The 20,556-nt window shown below is 43.8% G+C and overlaps 1 protein-coding gene across 2 annotated transcripts in view; it reads right to left on the reverse strand.

The window, feature by feature from the left end:
- Positions 1-20,556, reverse strand: part of LOC116498519 (acid-sensing ion channel 2) — a 565,809-nt gene that overhangs the window by 362,661 nt on the left and 182,592 nt on the right. The window lies entirely within an intron of this gene.

The raw sequence follows: 20,556 nt of genomic DNA on the forward strand, positions 1-20,556 counted from the left end.
AGGAGGTTAATACCATGCAAGTATTGCAGAGTGCTCAAGTGTGTGCATGACAGAAAAATGGAGAAAAGGCCACATGTCTGCAGTGAGTGCAATAACTGAAATCCCTGAAGATTTTTGATGGACTACTGTGCTTTTACTGACAGGTGATGGTAGAGATGCTGACTTGTCCTGGTTTCAGTTAGGACAGAGTTAATTTTCCTCCTAGTAGCTGGTAGAATGCTATGTTTTGTTTTAGGATGAGAAGAGTACTGATAACATGCTGATGTTTTAATTGCTGCAGAGCAGTGCTTACACGAAGCCAAGGACATCTCAGCCTTTTGCTCTGTCCTGCCAATGGGCAGGCTGAGGGTGCAGCAGGAGCTGGGAGGGGACAGACCCAGAACAGCTGACCCAAACTGGCCAAAGGGGTATTCCATACCATCTGACATCATGTTAAACAATATATGGGGTGGCTAGCTGGGGGAAGGGCGGCCGGACTACTTGGGGTTAGGCTGGGAATTGGTCAACGGTTGGTGAGCAATTGCATTGTGCATCACTTGTTTGTACACGTTATTAATAGGATCACAGAATCACACAATCACAGAATTTCTAGGTTGGAAGAGACCTCAAGATCATCGAGTCCAACCTCTGACCTAACGCTAGCAGTCCCCACTAAACCATATCCCTAAGTTCAACATCTAAACGTCTTTTAAAGACCTCCAGGGATGGTGACTCCACCACTTCCCTGGGCAGCCTGTTCCAATATCTAACAACCCTTTCAGTAAAGAAGTTCTTCCTAAGATCCAACCTAAAACTCCCCTGGTGCAACTTAAGCCTGTTCCCCCTCGTCCTGTCACCAGGCACGTGAGAGAACAGACCAACCCCCACCTCTCTACAGTCTCCTTTAATGTACTTATAAAGAGCAATACCTCCCTTGAGGTACCCATAGAGAGCGATAAGGTCGCCCCTGAGCCTCCTTTTCTCCAGGCTGAACAAACCCAGCTCCCTCAGCCACTCCTTGTAGGACTTGTTCTCCAGGCCCCTCACCAGCTTCGTTGCCCTTCTCTGGACTCGCTCGAGGACCTCGATGTCCTTGTAGCGAGGGGCCCAAAACTGAACACAGTACTTGAGGTGCGGCCTCACCAGAGCCAAGTACAGGGGGACAATCACCTCCCTAGCCCTGCTGGCCACACTGCTTCTTATACAAGCCAGGATGCTGTTGGCCTTCTTGGCCACCTGAGCACACTGCTGGCTCATATTCAGCTGACTATCCACCATCACTCCCAGGTCCTTCTCCGCCAGGCAGATTTCCAACTATTCCTCTCCCAGCCTATAGCTCTGCTTGGGGTTATTGCACCCCAGGTGGAGGACCCGGCACTTGGCTTTGTTGAACTTCATGTAGTACTTCATGTTGAATTTCATGTTGAACTTCAATAGTAGTACTATTATCATCATTATTGTTATTATTATTATTGTTATTATTATTATTGTTATTATTATTTTCTTGTCTTAATAAACACTTGTCTTTATTTCAACTCACAGGCTTCACTTTCCAGTTTCTCTCCCCCATCCCAGAGAGTGAATGGGGAGGGTGAGAAAACCGCTTTGTGGTGTTTAACTGCTGGCCGGGTTAAACCACAACAGGCTTCAATAAGAATCTGTCAGGACTGTGATCAAATTTCTAGCAGCAGGAACTAAACCTGGGAGCTTATAAACTGAAATCAGAAATATTTATGTCTTCCCTAAGAATCTTGCTTTTAGCAATGCCCAAAGCAGACCTGTAGAGAGTGTTGTGTGGCTCAGTCACTCCTAAATGAAAATAATGCCTTGCAGTACTTTCCCTGTTCAACAGCATGATTTTGCTTTGCCCTAGGTGACCTCATTTCATTGTAGGGTAGGAATGTTTAGTTTCCTTTGGCATCCATTGGGGAAGTTACCAACAGGTAGATGTTGCTTGGTTTTAAGAAGTCATTCTTTTTAAAAACAAAAATAAATAAAATTGGAAAAACACTTCAAGGAAGCTGGCATGCTAATTCATTTTCCTACGACTGCATCATCATACAAACAGAGCGGAAAGCATCCTTCCAAAGCATGATAATACAGTATGGTGTTAATCCAATGTTATTATCTTTAAAAGCCCCTTATGTCTCTCAAATTTCTGTTATAAACAATGGATAAGGTTGCGATGAATTCATTCTACACCAATCACACTTGTTCCAGGTTCAGCTGAATACAGAACAGCCAAACAAAGATGTAGGCTCAGGTTTTTATAATCTTGATAACTGTGCTTCAGAAGCTGTATATGCCCAGTCTCTTAAGAACGCTATACCACTAGCTACTCTACTGGCCCAAACATACTTACAAAACAACTTATACTGACTTAATATTGTTAGAACAAACCAGCATATTGGTTATTCCAGCCCTGACAAACAGATTGCTATCCCTGAGCTGCATTGTCTGAGACCTCTGTTACTCCTCACCTCCCCTAGCTCTGCCACCCGTGCCTGCAGCATCTGCAGCCCCTTGGTTCCAGGTCCTCTTGTCTTCAAGATAACCAGCAATAAATACCCTGTTGCAAATGTTTAGGCACATTTACTTTCTACCATCATTTATCGTATATCATATCTATCTTCTGGTAGTCATACAAATAGAATCTGACAAGCGGTAACATCTGCATTACATTTAACTTGCATTATTTTATTTTGAAACACTACCTGCTTCAGGACTCAGATTGCTCTATGACCCTTTATAAACTAGACAGAAATATAATGGAAATTAATCATACTTAGGATGAATCTCAGCAGATTCTAAGACTACCAATGGAGCTCTTATGGAGAAATAATATTCTTTTGACAATAAAGGGCAGCTGGATTCATAACATGAATAATAACTGCATCAATTCTCATCATAAAGAACTTCTTCATTTTGTAACATGGATGGGGACAGTGATTTTTGGTATTTTTGATACTGGTATCTTGCCTCTTAAAAAAGACGTTTTCCATTTGATGGGAGTTATGTATATTTTTACATGTGTCTGGCACTTAGGAACACAGTGATTCTTCTACCTGTTTCACTTTTAACCTCCCCTTTGAGAAGAGAACTATTTGTTTGCAATCCACTGATTGATTTATTTTTAGGTACCATGTTAACCAATAATCCTCACTGTGGCTGCAGTCACACTCCTGAAATGTTGATTCATGGAGGCTGTGCAAATTCCCAAAGAACTGTTCTCTCTACTCAATTACATTACAGAGATGCACAGTGATGAACGTGGAACGCCCCCACAGGGCTCACAGCCCAGACACCAGAAGAGGAAGGTTCCCAACTCCTTGCTGTTTTGCAGGACAAGCACAGAATTCCCTCTTCCCTCTTCTCTGTTCATCAGAGTCACCAGCCAGACACAGCAGAGCTGGTGCTATGGGAGTGCTTCACACTGTCACCGTGTACTGTCCTGCCATTATCTAGAAAGTTTGAATGAAACCTAAGGGGCAAGAAGACAAACGGGAGCATCTGTTACTAACTGCTAGCACACCCCTTCAACAACACAGCTTTTGCCCTTCCTGAGTCTCCGCAGAGCTTTCAACACAGCCGGTTCCTCCTTCCCTCTCGTAATATTTTGCACATCAGTAAGACCTTAGGTAAGGATGACAGAAAGGAACAAAGCCAACAAGAGGCCCACAACAAGTCTGCTGGTCATCTGCTTACAGTCAGCCCACCATGATCCTGGGCACCAGAGCACAGCTGGCCTGACCTGGCTTCATCACCAGCAGTGACTTTGGTCTTGGTCTTGTCAAGCAAATGTATGTTTATTTTTCTTTTCCAAGGTAAAAACCTGGCAGGAAATGATGACAAAGGTAATAAACCTACGTTTCTATAGAGGTTGTTGAATGGTGATGACACAACTCACTATTAGTACCAGTACAAACCCAGTATGATGCACAAGCCAACTGATTTAAAATCCAGTCGCTGAACTCTGAAGCCTACGGGTTTATGAGAAGCCAAAATCTTGAACATTTCTAATCCCCCCCCTCACATCCCATACCCCCTCATGCACTTGTTTGTCAAACGTAAGTCAATAGTTCTATCAGTGACTCAGAGGTAAGTCTCAAATAATTGCTCATTTGGCAAAAAATGCAGCAGTTTATGAAGTGGTAAATATTGATGGTGCCAACTTTCCAATACAGGGCAAACTGAAATGCTTCACCAAGCATGAAGACTAATTCAACTTCATTTTAGAGAAGAAAGAAAGGTCATATATCAAAAGATAAAGGCAGCAAAAATACACCCAATGCTTGCTGAGGTCATCAAAAACTGTTCCTATTATGGAATCGGGATTTACAATCCACTACTGAATTCTCAAGAAATGAAAAAATAATCAGGGTCATTAATCCCTTAAGCTTTGGTTCTTTGTGCAAATTCTGGACATACAAGCTGGAAACTTAGTGGCATAAGGAATAATTCCCAGCTTTTCTTGTTGGCTTGTTACTCTATCCCATCTACAGCAGAAAATTCAGTAAGAAAATACCACCAGGAAGTGAGAAAGCTTGACAAAACCAAATCAAAACAGCTACAATCTGAGAAACAACATTGCCTTCCTGTAGAAAGAACAGTGGTATTTTAACATTTTAGAATGTGAGATCTCCTGGCATGGTGAGAAGCTTGAAATGAGAATTTATGTTCAGGGATATGGTATCAGCTTATTGTGTGTATTGTATCAGCTTTAGTGTCTCTTCCTTTTCCCTTGCCGAATACAGCAGCAGAACCACTTACACTTTGTAATATTCATCATGATGCTTTCTGGTGACTAAATTGCATCATGGACATCTGATGACCACAGTGTAGTGCAGAAGATTGTTTTGGGCAGCAGTGTTTTACACAAAATATGATTTTTTTTTTAAAAAAAAGAGGACACAAATGACAAAACCCCAAATTCTCTCATGCACTTCTGAGACAATTTACATTCAGACTGATATTGAAATCAACACAATACAATATCAAATCTGGTTTAGTTTTTCAGTGCACAGGGTTCCATTAACCCCCCTGCCAAAGTGGGTGGAGGGTTAAGACAGAGGATGGAGGGAGGGGGAAAATGGGCATTTCCAGTGATTTCCCCTTGACCTTCTTCCTTTTGCTTACAGCTGATCTAGGAATTAAATTCCTGAAATCCTGGTACTTGAAGTATATCCCCATGAGCTTGGTATGTTCCTTCAAATTTCCTTCTCAAATATGAACCTCTCTGTCAGTGAAAAGAACACCCAGTGTACATGACTGCCAGCAGGCATCACCTTTTAAAAAAAAAGCTATAAAAATGGCATTGGTTGCGAGAGCTGGCGTCATCCTTTCTTTCCTCTAAGGGAAATGTCTGCTTGCTGCATTACCAGGCTGTATTCTTGCAAGAGAATAATTACTTCAATATTCCTTAGTAAGACATGCACGCTGTCACTGTAAATTTGACAAAGATTAATATTAAACTGGATTTAAGATGCTGTTTTTATATAATGTGCTTGTAATTACCTGGCTAATAGCAATGACTGTGATAGAGCAGTATTTCTAGTTGCTCCGGGAAAAAAAAATCAAATCCCAATTTGACATTCATTGAGAGCCCATCAAGGAAATTCAGATGGGTTCACTGGAAGGATTTCCTTTCTACTGCCAGCGAATGAATGGACAGTACCTGCCCTCAGCTACTGACCTACAATACCAGCGTGCATGAGCCTGAATAACATCCATGAAACCTTCTGGTGCTACAGAGCAGGTGACTGCTGCCCACAGGGCCAGGCTGGGTCTTCCCTACAGCAGGGACAACGATGTGCTGCCATGAGTAGTGACCCAGGGTGAGCAGAAAGGGGCAGCAGTACCTATGGGAAAGCTGTCTCAGTGGACTTCTGTATCTTGCCAAAAAGGAAACAAAGACATATTCAGAAATAAGAGCAATGATTTGAGGAAAAGGGTCTTCATCTGGCTTGGAACAATTAACATTATTTCTGAGCAGAAAAGTGCCACAAGGATGCTAAGAGAGTTGGGGATGTCAGGGAATGTAGTGACAGGACAAGGGGGAACAGCTTTACAATGAAAGAGGGTAGGTTTAGATTAGATTTAGATTAGGAAGAAATTCTTTATTATAAGGGTGATGAGGCCCTGGCCCAGAGGAGCTGTAGCTGGGGGCAGCCTGGGCTGCTGCGGGAGGTCCCTGCCCATGGAAGGGGGTGAAACCAGACAAGCTTTAAGGTCCCTTCCAACTCAAACCATTCTGTGGTTCTATGACAACTATTTAAGAAATCAGGCTCAGATTGTTTCTCAGGTTTCTAGAAATCACTGGCAGCTTTTTACAGTTATAGCTTGCATTAATATATATATAGATACACAAAACAAATTTCATCTTCATTGAAGCCCAGCATAAACTCCTGCAAAATTAGCTTGCAATATTGTCACTGCCACTGTTTACCTCTTTATCATGTCACTTGTAACTTTCTACAAATTATCCCTTCACATAAAAGAAGAAAAGAGAATTACTGTCATCAGGAGAGCACACAAACAGAAAGGTTGGTTGCAATTCAAATAAGAGTCCCAAGATTTGAATCTCATTAACGTTCCCTTCTAGAAAACTTCAAAAAAGTTTGTTACTTTCTTGGTATGGTCATAGCAAAGCCAGTTGGGGTAGCAGCTGAGATGCTAACTTGCTGGTGTGACCTACCTTGTGCTGACTACACAGTTCGTACCAATCATCTGGTGAGCAGATCCTCTCTGGATTTTCACTCTCAAGCTCCAGCAACACAACCTTGAGCTCAGCATGGGAAATCTGCCCAGCTGTTTTCCCCACACAGCATGTGCACACCTTGCAGACATGTCCAGGGAGGAGAGACTGCATTTAAACCCTTCACAATAACCATAGTAAAGCCCAAATCTTAAGTCCTTCAGCTTTTTCCATGGTTACAGTGGGCTTCTGGAATGAGAGGCATCCTGTGCTTTCCCCTGTACATCTACTCAGCAATGCCAAATCATTACAGAACGGGCTGCAGGCATGGGAGTGCAGTCTGAAACTCTGTCCAGTTGTATCCTTGAGCTTCATTCGGTGGGGGAAAAAAAGGTGTTAAGGATTTAACATAACTCAATATCAATATTCCACAGCAAAAAGCTGCAGCAAACACAGGTGCGCTCAGACATCTGCTTCTGCCTTAACTATTCTCACGCCAGTCTCACAGACATTTCTAGCCCAAATTATACCCAAGTAATTATGTTAACTAAGGACTGCTGCTGAATAAGGTGGTTCTGCCTTACACTTGTACTCCTACCACATCCCCAAAGATTTTATACCTTACTTAGTTTACTCCAAGCTATAGAAAGTGGGTGGAGTTTTACCTGTATACAGGGGATTTGGCAGGGACATCAAATGTGAAGTTGGATGGCCAGATTTACAAACCATACTTTTCTCTGTCCCACAGCCAGCAGCATCCTGCTACTGATAGTCAGCCCTTATGCATATGCTGAGAGCACTTTCAATATCCTTGGCCCAGAAAACAAAGGTGAGCCATGGAGCCAAGTGCACTTCTACGTCAGGCCACTGTTTTACTGGGAAATTAATGATCATCAAGCTGCAGTGTTACGCAGTCAAGGACAGAACTTCCTCTCCCATATCTAGTCATACAAAGAAGGATGCAAGGCCAGTGGTCTTGCAGGGTATCAAAATACCCTATAGTATCAGAAGGGCTTTCCTTAAAGCATTATGCTTTGAATAATCAGCTGGTTTCAGCAGACAAAAGAATCTATTGCTTTCCATTAGTGCACTTACCACCCACCATTTTAGGAAGCCATACAGTCTTCAATAAGCTAAATCAGCTTTCTCAGAACTATCAGGTATTGGCTACAGCTGAGGATGGATATTAGATTTGCTGAGCCAGGTCACCAGTTGAGAAAAACAATTGGATTCTGCATTCTTGCAAAAAACTGAAATGTAAGTGCACAGCCATAAATACTTCTTTCTTTCAGAAATGACGTATGATATTCATAATGGCTCAAATATTCAAACAAATCTCAATTGTGATGTTATGGTTTGCACAGTAATTAGCCACCAGGGAAAAGTGCTTTCAATTAATGAATGTAAACATGCCACCATCTAGTTATGCACAGAATCACACAGAATCACAGAATTTTCCAGGTTGGAAGAGACCTCAAGATCATCGAGTCCAACCTCTGACCTAACGCTAACAGTCCCCACTAAACCATATCACTAAGCTCTACATCTAAACGTCTTTTGAAGACTTCCAGGGATGGTGACTCCACCACTTCCCTGGGCAGCCTGTTCCAGTGCCTCACAACCCTTTCAGTGAAGAAGTTCTTCCTAACATCTAACCTAAAACTCCCCTGGTGCAACTTAAGCCCATTCCCCCTCGTCCTGTCACCAGGCACGTGGGAGAACAGGCCAAGCCCCACCTCGCTACAGCCTCCCTTGAGGTACCCATAGAGAGCGATAAGGTCGCCCCTGAGCCTCCTTTTCTCCAGGCTGAACAAACCCAGCTCCCTCAGCCGCTCCTTGTAGGACTTGTTCTCCAGGCCCCTCACCAGCTTCGTTGCCCTTCTCTGTACCCGCTCAAGCACCTCGATGTCCTTGTAGCGAGGGGCCCAAAACTGAACACAGTACTCGAGGTGCGGCCTCACCAGAGCCGAGTACAGGGGGACGATCACCTCCCTAGCCCTGCTGGTCACACTGTTCCTGATACAAGCCAGGATGCCGTTGGCCTTCTTGGCCACCTGAGCACACTGCTGGCTCATATTCAGCCGACTATCCACCATCACTCCCAGGTCCTTCTCTGCCTGGCAGCTCTCTAACCACTCATCTCCCAGCCTGTAGCTCTGCTTGGGGTTATTGCGCCCCAGGTGCAGGACCTGGCACTTGGCCTTGTTGAACTTCATGCAGTTGACCTCAGCCCATCGGTGCAGCCTATCCAGATCATGCCATTACATGTTCTGCTCAATTTCAAGACTAAGAGACGGAAGTTATAGCATCGGGCCAAAATCCAGATCAGCCTATCCAGAACATGCCATTACATGTTCTGCTCAATTTCAAGACTAAGAGACGGAAGTTATAGCATCGGGCCAAAATCCAGATCAGCCTATCCAGAACATGCCATTACATGTTCTGCTCAATTTCAAGACTAAGAGACGGAAGTTATAGCATCGGGCCAAAACTCATGACACAAACAAAAAGCATGGCTGGGACTTGAAATCAACACCTTTCTCCTCTGCATGCCACTGCCTAACACTCCCTCATGTCTCCTGCTACCATGGCGAGGAAGGACATGATGCAGTTCATGACTTTGTTGACCTGTGCCAAGCCACTGACCTCCTGACTGCTAAGACAAAATTCTCTGCTGGACGACCTTGCTTTTGACTAGATCTTAGCAAGCATACAGCACAAAGAAAACCTGCAAGTTTATACTTGGGGCATGCAAGGGGAGTATTAGGGCCATGAAGCACAGGAAGACTTCACTGCTTTATGTTCTTGTTCTATTTATCCTCACTAGTTGGCAAAGCAAACTACTAAGCATGGGTCTCTTTCAGCCAATGCCATCTTAGAATACATGGTGTCATTCTTCTTAGAAGCAACCAAACCCGCAGTGAACATACAGCAGGTGTAGGCTGCTTCTGAAACACAACCCAAGGCTGGCAGAAATTGAATCTGACCTTAGAAATTGAATACTGACTCCAGCAGGCCGTGGAAGCAGGAGCCCCTGTGGTGCCTGAGAGCCAGCTAAGATGGGTCATGTTCCTAGCAAGGTGCACTGTTTTGCCCCTCACCTGAATTTTGCTGGTTCACTGCTTTTGTACACTGCTTTTCCAGCACATAACACAGGCGGCTCAGAATGGGGTGGGGGCTGGCAGAGGGACTGTGAGCACAGAGTTCGTGGGGCATGAGGGCAATAGATACATGTCTGTAATTGCTCTTATCTGGGAGAGAGGAGGAAAGGTTTGCTCCTTAAGCAGTGGTCCAGGGCCACTGCAGGATGCCAGTTAATTTGGGTTTATTGCAAATTATGCCTTTTTAAAAAGCTTAATTTAGGAGCCAAAAAAGGTTGGGGGTGGGGAGGGGGGGTGACCAGTGCAATAGCCATCCTTGCACTTGCTTCTCTCCCAAGACAGGTCTGTGTCTTATGCTCAGGATGCCCAGGACTGCAGGCTGCAAAGGCCAAATCTGTGACATTTTCCCCAGGCAATTCATTTCTGGTTCTACAACTGAGCTAAAAAGGCAGACTTGACAGCTTCCTGGAGCTACAGGAAAGTGCAAGACATACACATTGCTGAATATCTTGGAGAAAGGTACATTAGAATCCCAACTGGGACAATTTACACACAGCAATAACAGCCTGAAATCTCTGAATAAATTGCTGATTTTGAAATAGTGAATGACACGTTAACAATAATGCACACTGAACAACGCGTGAGAATAAAAGAATAGGTTTCATAGCTCTTTCTATCCTCTCATCATGTATATTTGTGTGAGAATTCTTGCTGCCAGAGAGCCAGTGTACCTAAAAGCGTCTTGAAGACTCTTTGACAAGCAGTTCTAGTTTATAGATGGAAAGTTTTGATGGCTTTTTTCCTTTACCCAGAAAATATGTAAGTTACATTTTCTACATTTTTAAGCTTTATTTTCTACCCATCTTTGATTTCTCCCCTCTAGCAAAATTAATTGTCTAGAAAGAGTAAAAAGATTAGGCCTAATAAACAACAGATGTTCAGATCCAGTAAAAAATTTTTCAGTAACAGTTTTATTGTTTTGTTTTGTTTTTTGGGGAAAAAAAAAAAAAATGGACCTGAGGAACCAGAAGTTGACTACACAAACAACAAAAACAACAAAATAACACACACACACTATACACCTCACTGAGAAAAGTCTCCATTCAGAATTAAAAGGGTTCATATTCTGCACAGTGATCTTTTTTGAAAATAACTCATTTCTTGTGGAATGCCCTCACTTTTCATCAAAATATTTAGACACTACCTTAACAAAGTTTCTATGGAAACCTGTCAGCTCCTCAGTACTCCTGGTTATTATCAGCCCAGTGCTGGCTGTGGCAACTGGTACTCAGGACAGCCAGTCCCTTCTCTCCCCCACCTCCCCGCAGCTGGTTTCCCCAGTCACTGCAGCTCCCTCTGTCACCCTACTGCCTGGAGGGCCACGCTCCATGATGCACACTGCTGCCCTGCGGCCAGCGTTTGTCACCTGAGCTGTTGCTGCAGACAACAATTTTAAAGCAAGGTGATTCATTTGGCCAAGCTCACCTGCAGCAAAGCTTTCCTCCTAAATCTTCATGTTGCAGCCTCCAGCTCAAAGCAGCTTTGCAACTGCATTTCATGTTCCATTAATACATCAATACCTTGCAATGAGAGTCTCATGCATGAAATGCCCCAAACCTGCCCATCATCCACTCCCTCCTTCCCAGTTCCTAGTCTCCTGAAAGCCAAGGACATCTTGTGAAATAGGTGCATGCCTTTCTGGAGTGGTCTGCCGTGCAGGTGAAAACAAGCAAAACTACAGCAGAAAGACGGGAAGCAGCAGGAGAAATTTACCACAGGTCTAGTCCATTCTCACCCTGGTTGAGCCAATGGATAACCAGAGTATTCTTTCTTCAGCTCAGAACAAACTTGGTAGAAGTATACTTTGTTAGATCAGCTGGAACAGATGCTGCTGCTATGGTCCATATCAGCCAGAAAATGTCAGGCAGCAGCAGTAGCAGAATCGTTACTTTCATTAAAATGATAGAAGCCTAAACAGGAAGATATTACTAGAGGAAATCCACTGGTATGCACTCCAAGCCCCCAGAGCTCTGTGTTAGAGCCCCAGTGGGTCAAAAATCTCTCTGTCACCACCAATTTTCAGCCCTAAAGGACTTGGTTTGTGGGTCAACATAGCAAGTGTCTCAAAAGCAAGCTGCTGTGCATGGACAGGTCACTGCTGAAAATGGCAATCTCACAATTTGTGACCCAGTTATGGATTTCCTGGATGTTCTGGACAGACATGCCTTAAAAATATATATTTATCTCCAGGCCAAAGAAACGGCACTCCTCCCAAAAGAAAAATTCCCAAAGGCAACACTTTCTTTTTTCCCCAGTTTCTCTAACCTTAGCTTCTTCTGTTTTGTATTCAGTGAATAGCATTTCTCTAGTTTAAAGATTTCTAACTAGAAAAAACTACTTTCAACTCTAATCTTTAGTAATCACCTGACCTTTAGATTTCATTTTCAATGATGAAAATCAAAATACAGGCTTTGTTTTCATCTGTTTTTCTCCCTTGACAAAAAGCAAACAGCTGCAATTTCCTAATTTTTCTTTAAACAAAACTGAGTCAACAGCATGTTCATAGCTCTGCCATTTCCCAGTACTCTCAATATGCCAAGGCCAGTTTAGGTTGAGGCATAAACCATCTATATGAAGCGTTTAAAGGACTGAATCTATCACTCTCTATGTAACATTGTAGGAGTGGATATTTAGAATTAGAGCTCAGTGACTTGTTCATATTTGAACTGAAATATTTAGTTCTGCTTCCCATGGAAGCTTTGTAACTTAAAATAACCTGATATTCTGAAAGAACTATCCCCAAAGTTTACTTCAAATATTGGGTAACAAAGACAAAATGTAGACAGCTAATGTGAAGATGATACTCTCAAAGGAACTGCTTGACATAACAAAGATAAAAGGCAAGTAATAGGGACATCAGTTTAAAGATAAGCTCTGATTTTCATTCAGAAATCAACCTCATCATACAGGAAGTTTCAAAAGTCTTCACAGACTACTTTTGGCAAGTATGACACTTTTTCTGATGCCCATCTTCACACACACACATCTAGCTATGCAAAACAGACCCCTACCAAAACTGCAGGGCCATCTGCCATGCCAAAGCAGCCACAAAGTCCAGGTGAACCAGCGCTCATTCTTCAGCTGTGATTTACATCCTTTTTGTGTGGCAGGCCTTCATTGCTTCAAGGCACTCTCCTCTCAGCCACTATTCATCAGCCCTGCCTGACCGTTCATTCATCTTGGAATCTAAGGTGTGTTCCCCAAAGTTTTCTTCAGTAGGTATACTTCGCAAGCATCAACATTCAAAGCAGCAACCCTACTGTCTTCCTTTCAATAGAAGCAAATGGCCCTGTTGGAGAAATCAAATACTCGATTCTAGTGAAGCACCTATTTTTTGTTACATTACAATGTCCATACTTGACAGATTGATTTCAGTGTAGTTCCCCAGAACTATTTTATCCCAGTAACAGACAATTGAAAACATTCTTGGTTTCTCACTCTTGCCTGCTCCCACTGACCTTTTCCTTGAATCAGTCTTGCTACACAGAGGATGGGAAATTAGTTTCCTAGATTTGTGATCTGTTTGAAGTACACAGTAGCAGATCTAGCTGTGTCACAGACATCTATCATCTGGTAAGTGGTATTATCAAAGGAGTTAAGTTTCCTAGTCATGTTCTGCTTTTGCTGAATATAAAGCAATGAATACAAAAAGATGGACTCTTTCCTGGCCCCTTTCCTGGCCTCTTTCAGCATAAATTGGAACCTAAACACCTGGTATGAAGCACTATATCTCCTCCACTGAAGTTCTTGTTTGAATTCCTAGAATCACAGAATCTCAGAATTTCTAGGTTGGAAGAGACCTCAAGATCATCGACTCCAACCTCTGACCTAACACTAACAAGTCCTCCACTAAACCATATCATTAAGTTCAACATCTAAAAGTCTTTTAAAGACCTCCAGGGATGGTGACTCCACCACTTCCCTGGACAGCCTGTTCCAATATCTGACAACCCTCTCAGTAAAGAAGTTCTTCCTAAGATCCAATATAAAACACCCCTGGCGCAACTTAAGCCTGTTCCCCCTCGTCCTGTCACCAGGCACGTGAGAGAACAGACCAACCCCCACCTCTCTACAGCCTCCTTTAATGTACTTATAAAGAGCATAATGTACTTATAATGTACTTATAAAGGTCGCCCTGAGCCTCCTTTTCTCCAGGCTGAACAAACCCAGCTCCCTCAGCCGCTCCTCATAGGACTTGTTCTCCAGACCCCTCACCAGCTTCATTGCCCTTCTCTGGACTCACTCGAGCACCTTGATGTCCTTGTAGCGAGGGGCCCAAAACTGAACACAATACTCGAGGAGTGGCCGCACCAGAGCTGAGTACAGGGGAACAATCACTTCCCATGACCTGCTGGCCACACTGTTTCTTATACAAGCCAGGATGCTGTTGGCCTTCTTGGCCACCTGAGCACACTGCTGGCTCATATTCAGCCGACTATCAACCATCACTCCCAGGTCTTTCTCTGCCTGGCAGCTCTCCAACCACTCATCTCCCAGCCTGTAGCTCTGCTTGGGGTTATTGCACCCCAGGTGCAGGACCCGGCACTTGGCCTTGTTGAACTTCATGCAGTTGACCTCAGCCCATTGGTGCAGCCTATCCAGATCCTCCTGCAGAGCCTTCCTACCTTTGAGCAGATCAACACACGCACCTAGCTTGGTGTCATCTGCAAACTTACTGAGGGTGCACTCAATGCCCTCATCCAGATCATCGATAAAGATATTAAAAAGGACTGGCCCCAGTACTGAGCCCTGGGGAACACCACTAATGACTGGCCTCCAACTGGTTTTGACTCCATTTACCACGACTCTTTGGGCCCGGCTATCCAGCCAGTTTTTAACCCAATGAAGCGTATGCCAACCCAAGCCACGAGCAGCCAGTTTCTTGAGGAGAATGCTGTGGGAAAGGGTGTCAAAGGCCTTACTGAAGTCAAGGTAGACCACATCCACAGCCTTTCCCTCATCCACCAAGCATGTCACTTTGTCATAGAAGGAGATCAGGTTCGTCAAGCAGGACCTGCTTTTCATAAACACATGCTGACTGGGCCTGATTGCCTGGTTGCCCTGTAAGTGCCACATGATAACACTCAAGATAATCTGCTCCATGAGCTTCCCTGGCACTGAGGTCAAACTGACAGGCCTATATTTCCTGAGGTCTACCCTCTGGCCCTTCTTGTAGATGGGCGTCACATTTGCTAGCCGCCATTCAACTGGGACCTTCCCCCGATAGCCAGGACTGTTGATAAATGATGGAAAGTGGCTTGGCCAGCTCCTGCGCCAGTTCTCTCAGTATCCTCGGTTGGATCCCTTCTTGCCCCATTGACTTGAGTACATCCAAGTGCCGTAGCAGGTCGCCAACCGTTTCCTCATGGACAGTGAGGGCCACATTCTGCTACCCATCCCCTTCCAACAGCTCAGGGTATTGGGTAACCAGAGAGCAACTAGTTTTGCCACTAAAGGTTGAGGCAAAGAAGGCATTAAGCACCTCCACCTTTTCCTCATCTTTTGTAACAAGGTTTCCCCTTGCATCCAGTAAAGGATGGAGATTCTCCTTAGTCCTCGTTTTTATGTTGATGTATTTGTAAAAACATTTTTTTTGTTGTTGTCTTTAATGGTAGTAGCCAGATTGAGCTCCAGATGAGCTTTGGCCTTTCTAATTTTGTCCCTGCACTGCCTTGCAACATCCTTATAGTCCTCCCTAGTGGCCTGCCCTCTTTTCCAAAGATTATAACCCCTCTTTTTTCTCCTAAGATCAAGCCACAATTCTCTGTTGAGCCAGGCCGATCTTCTTCCAAGCCAGCTTGTCTTTGGGCACGTGGGGACAGACCGTTCCTGCGCCATTAAGATTTCCCTCTTGAAGAGCGCCCAGCCTTCCTGGACTCCTCTGCCCTTCAGAACTTCCTCCCAAGGGACTCTGTCAACCAGTGTCCTGAACAGTTCAAAGTATGCCCTCTGGAAGTCCAATACAGTGGTTTTACTGGTCCCCTTCCTGGCTCCTTTGAGAATGGAGAACTCTACCATTTCATGGTCACTCTGCCCAAGACAGTTTCCAACCACCACATCTCTCACCAGTCCTTCTATGTTTGTGAACAGAAGGCCTAGTGGGGCACCTCCCCTGGTAGTCTCACTAACCAGCTGCATCAGGAAGCTATCTTCCATGCTCTCCAGAAACCTCCTAGACTGCTTTCTCAGGGCTGTGTTGTGCCTCCAGGATATATCTGGGAAGTTGAAGTCACCCACGAGAACAAGTGCTGACGATTTCACAACTTTTGTCAGCTGCCCGTAGAACTCATCAGTCTCCTCATCCTGATTCAGTGGTCTATATAACAGACCCCGACCAGGATGCTTGCCTTGTTGGCCTTCCCACTGATCCTAACCCATAGGGACTCAACCTTATCATTCCCAGCCTCAAGTTTCACGACATCAAAACTCTCTCTAATATAGAGAGCCACACCACCACCCCTTCCATGCTGCCTATCCCTTCTGAAGAGCTTATAGCCAGACATTGCAGCACTCCAGTCATGAGAGTGGTCCCACCACATTTCCGTGATGGCAACCAAGTCATAGCCTGCCTGCCACATGATGGCTTCCAGCTCCTCCTGTTTGTTACCCATGCTGCGTGCATTACTGTAGATGCTCTTCAGTTGGGCCATTGCCTTCTCTCCCAGCCTTGCCATTGTTACCCCTAGCACAGTTCTAACAAGTCTTGTTTCAGCCCCATCCCCTTCTTACCTAGTTTAAAGCCATCTCAATGAGCCCTGCCATCTCCTGGCCTAGGATCTGTTTTCCCCTTAGAGATAGGGACCCATCTGTGGCCATCAGGCCAAGTGACAAGTAAAGTGCCCCATTGTCAAAAAAAATATTTACTGTGTTGGCACCAGCCTCTGAGCCACATGTTTTCTGTGGGCTTTCTGTGAATGTGCTCTTTTCTTTCATTCATTACCTAGTAACCTATTCTGCTCAGGCGCTGCCTTCATTTCATTTCTCTCAGAGCCAAGTAAATCTTTGGCACTCAAAACAATAATAAATATTTTCTGTTCATTTTGACATTTTTATAATACAAAAAATTCAATTGCCTGGCATCCACCAGCACCACAAATACCATGAAAGAAGTATAATTGACCTCAGGATTTAACTTTCCACACCAAGGAGGGATGTGTCAACAACAATTTGTTTAAATGTTTCATAAAACACAGCTTAAGTTCCTTCCCATCAACGAAGTAAAAATAGCCCTTCAGGAAGCACAATCTTCCTGAACAAGGCATCTGCTTTTGCTGAACATTTGCCTTTAGAGTAACTCTAAAACTAGCTGAGCAGTTAGAAACCCAAACAGTTTGATGTAAAAATAATTTGTGAAGAGCATGGCAAGTGCTTCCTGGAATATATTCTACGTGGATATTAACCATGTATACATTTTCAAGTGATCTCACGATAGCTTTTGGAAGTAAGAGTAACACATTTCACAAGTCTCAGCATGAGTTTTTATTTCTTTAGTTAGTTAGTTAGAACCAGTGTTTTTTAAAGCAGTTTATTCATTTTCAGGTGCCTCCCTTTGAGAAGAGAAGCAATGCATGACTTCAGTAACAGTACATGGACATCCATGTAGAAGGAATGGTCAGGTAGGTTGTATGGATACAAGAAACTGCATTTCAAAAGACATAGGGGAAATACAAGCTATATATCATTAATTTGAGGTCTTTGTTGGCCTAATAATACATTTCATTTATACTGTGCTGCTGAAACTACATCACACATCTTCCCACTGGGAAGACACTTGGGAGACACTTTCCTGGGTGATTCCTCCAGACTGCACACTTACTGGTTGGAAATGATCTGTGCCAGCAGATCCCATACAGGTTCAACATGGCTGTTCTGAATCTCATCTGACAGTGGTTCCAGGCTTTGCTGCTGCCTCTGTCACCACATACATTTCAAAACATCATTCATTTTAACTACAACCCCCTGATGTCATTGACAGTCAGAGGAAAAGACTGATGACAGACTAGATGGAGACTAGAGTATGAGGTAAAACCAAACTCTGCTGTCCAAGAATAAGAAATATTTATGAAGCAAACTGCCAATTCCCTCAATCATGACCAAAGGTCCCTTTGAACCCATCCTGCTATGTTTGCAGGAGAGAATCACATGCCTAAAAATGCTACATATGCTGCATCTCTTTATACCTTTCAAATATAATCTCTCCCTCTGGCACCTAGCACACTTCAGAAACCTACTGAGGACATCACCACTGTTCTGGCAATATTTGCACCCTCAAAGAGAATATTTATTCCATCTTCCCTGGGCACATAAGATAGTTAATACAGTGTAAAAATGTTAAGGAAGCAATACAAAAATGAGGGCAGTAGGATATCTGTTATCATAATTCTTCACTTCTCTATGTAAAAACACCAATGTCTTCCTTCTGTGGGATTTCATTCAGGACTGTTCCATTTAATTTGGTGTTCCTGCAACCATCTTAATCTCTCTGCAAAGAACATATCCCTGGCAAGATTATGGTTTCAAATAAGTGCACTGTAATGCTAATATCTACATCTGCCAGGCACTTTATTTCCACGGCATGCATCTCTTTAAAGGCAGAAAGAAGCAGGGTCCCAGAGGATGAGATTTTCCACATGGTGTTTCTAATGATACTACTGGAGTCACTCAGCAGTGAGCAGAATTAGAACCATGGTTACAAATTGCTCCTGGGGATCGGAGAGAACACACATGATGCCAGGTAATGATTGTTTGCTACCCTTAGGGCAAGAGGTGATCTCACATATTTTATATATCCACAGTGATTCTCAGTCAGTGAAGGGAAACACACTTGTAGGTGCAGTTCAGCTTAGGCTGCAACAGGTCACCTGAGATGCAAACTAATGTACCTTCCATGGCAATTAAGAGATTCTAAGAGTGAGTGAAAAAAAATGCTCCCATGACAACTCCGATACCTAAACTTGGGTTATTTCTCTCCTACTCAAGTCCAGCAAAGGAGATAAAGACTTATTGTAAGTCTGCCAGTTCTCAGTCTTCCTGAACAGCAAGTCCAGAATGCTGCCAAAACATCATTGCTTAGATTTGGTTTTCCAACCCTAACCCTATCAGTTTGCTGGCCATTTGGGATTCCAGCTGTGCAGGAACCCACCCACTCTGCAATGAGATAGGTCACCTATACTGCCCAGGGGACAGATGCTCAGGTCTTACAGCACAACAAGCAAAAGAAGACAGCAGAAGGGCACAGTTGGTACAAGGATGCTAAGCGTTGTCACAGTTCTCTTAAGATGAGTCTATTCAGATTCTCTCCATATTGTGGGGACCTGCCTTCCAAGCCGCCACTTGTTGGAAGAAGTGTCCAGGAAATTTTGCCCAGAACCTGTACTATTCCAATAGTGTTTCAGTGGGGAGAGAGAGCAATTGATTGTCTACTTATGGGTTTTTAAAGAATGGGCACATTTATTAGCATGAGGAGGACAGCCTGTTGGCAGCTTCCAACCAACAAAATCTGCTGTCATAGCAGAATATCAGGTCTGCCAAGCAAACATGCCACAAAATGTGCAGGGAGTGCACTGGAAGCTAACTGTGGCATCTCTGGGTGTGAAATAATCCAGCACCGGGAAGACAAATCTGGAGGAGCATCTCTGGACCATCACAAGTCTCTGTGAAATTCCAGTGTTGGCTCCAGGACTAAGCCAGGCTCTGCCTCATCCCGAACTCTGTAGAAGTCTTCATGAGGCCAACAGGTCAAATTGCTATTCCAAAGTCAGCTGTTCAGATACGAGTCTAAGCTACTTACAGAAGCATTATTTGCAGTCAGTGAAGAGAAACAGGGATTCCAGGGCAGGTAATAATCTTGTCACCACATCTAGATTGAAGACCAGGAAGGTGTGGTATCTGACAGAGGAAGCCACCAGCACAGTGCTTACCTCCCAACCCCTCACAGCCACCTGTTTACATGCCTCTGCAGCAAGCCCACAGACCCATCCCCAGTTCCTCACCAGAAACCGCAGAAATGTTCTGATTTATAGGGCAATGTCTGAAAGAACTAAACCAATTTCCTATTAACAGCAGATATACAGTACTTAAGCTTTACATCATCTGAACAAACAGTAGGAAATTCCCCTCCATATAATGAGGATTACAGGCCAGTAAGTGACTTGTTCACTGTCAGACCAAAGGTATTGCACAGTGAGGAGCTGAGCCTAGCCTCTTGAACTGCATTCACTAACAGCTTGACCTCTTCCTCTCCCACTGCTGTGATCTGTTGCTTCCAAACTTCTGCATAAGTGAAACGAAAATCTGGCACTTTAATTAAGGCCAGCGTTTACCCAGGAAATTTCTTCTTTTAGCTCCACAGCTTTTGTGGATACACGGAATAAGAAGCACATGGAGTGCTGGAATTAAGAGGATGTAAAAATAATCCATACAGAAAAGCACAGCAAGGAACACCTTGAGAATCCATCAGTCTGAAATGCATCTGGATACCCTCTGCACAGACGGCAAAGAAAGATGAATTTGACAGAGCAATACTTAAAATTCAGTTTTCATCCAAAGAGCAAAGCACTTAACAAAATAATTGAGCTTAACATCCGTGTTGAGAGCTCAGCACTGTTATAATCATCACAGGAGAAAGGCTGGATTATGACTGGCTGAAAGAAGCACAACGCATCCTTAACAGGCTATTCACTACTCCTCAGAAACCAGTAAGACAGAAAAATGGCAGCCCTC

This window comes from Aythya fuligula, chromosome 24, assembly GCF_009819795.1.
Source record: "Aythya fuligula isolate bAytFul2 chromosome 24, bAytFul2.pri, whole genome shotgun sequence".
In the NCBI taxonomy this organism is placed as follows: domain Eukaryota; kingdom Metazoa; phylum Chordata; class Aves; order Anseriformes; family Anatidae; genus Aythya; species Aythya fuligula.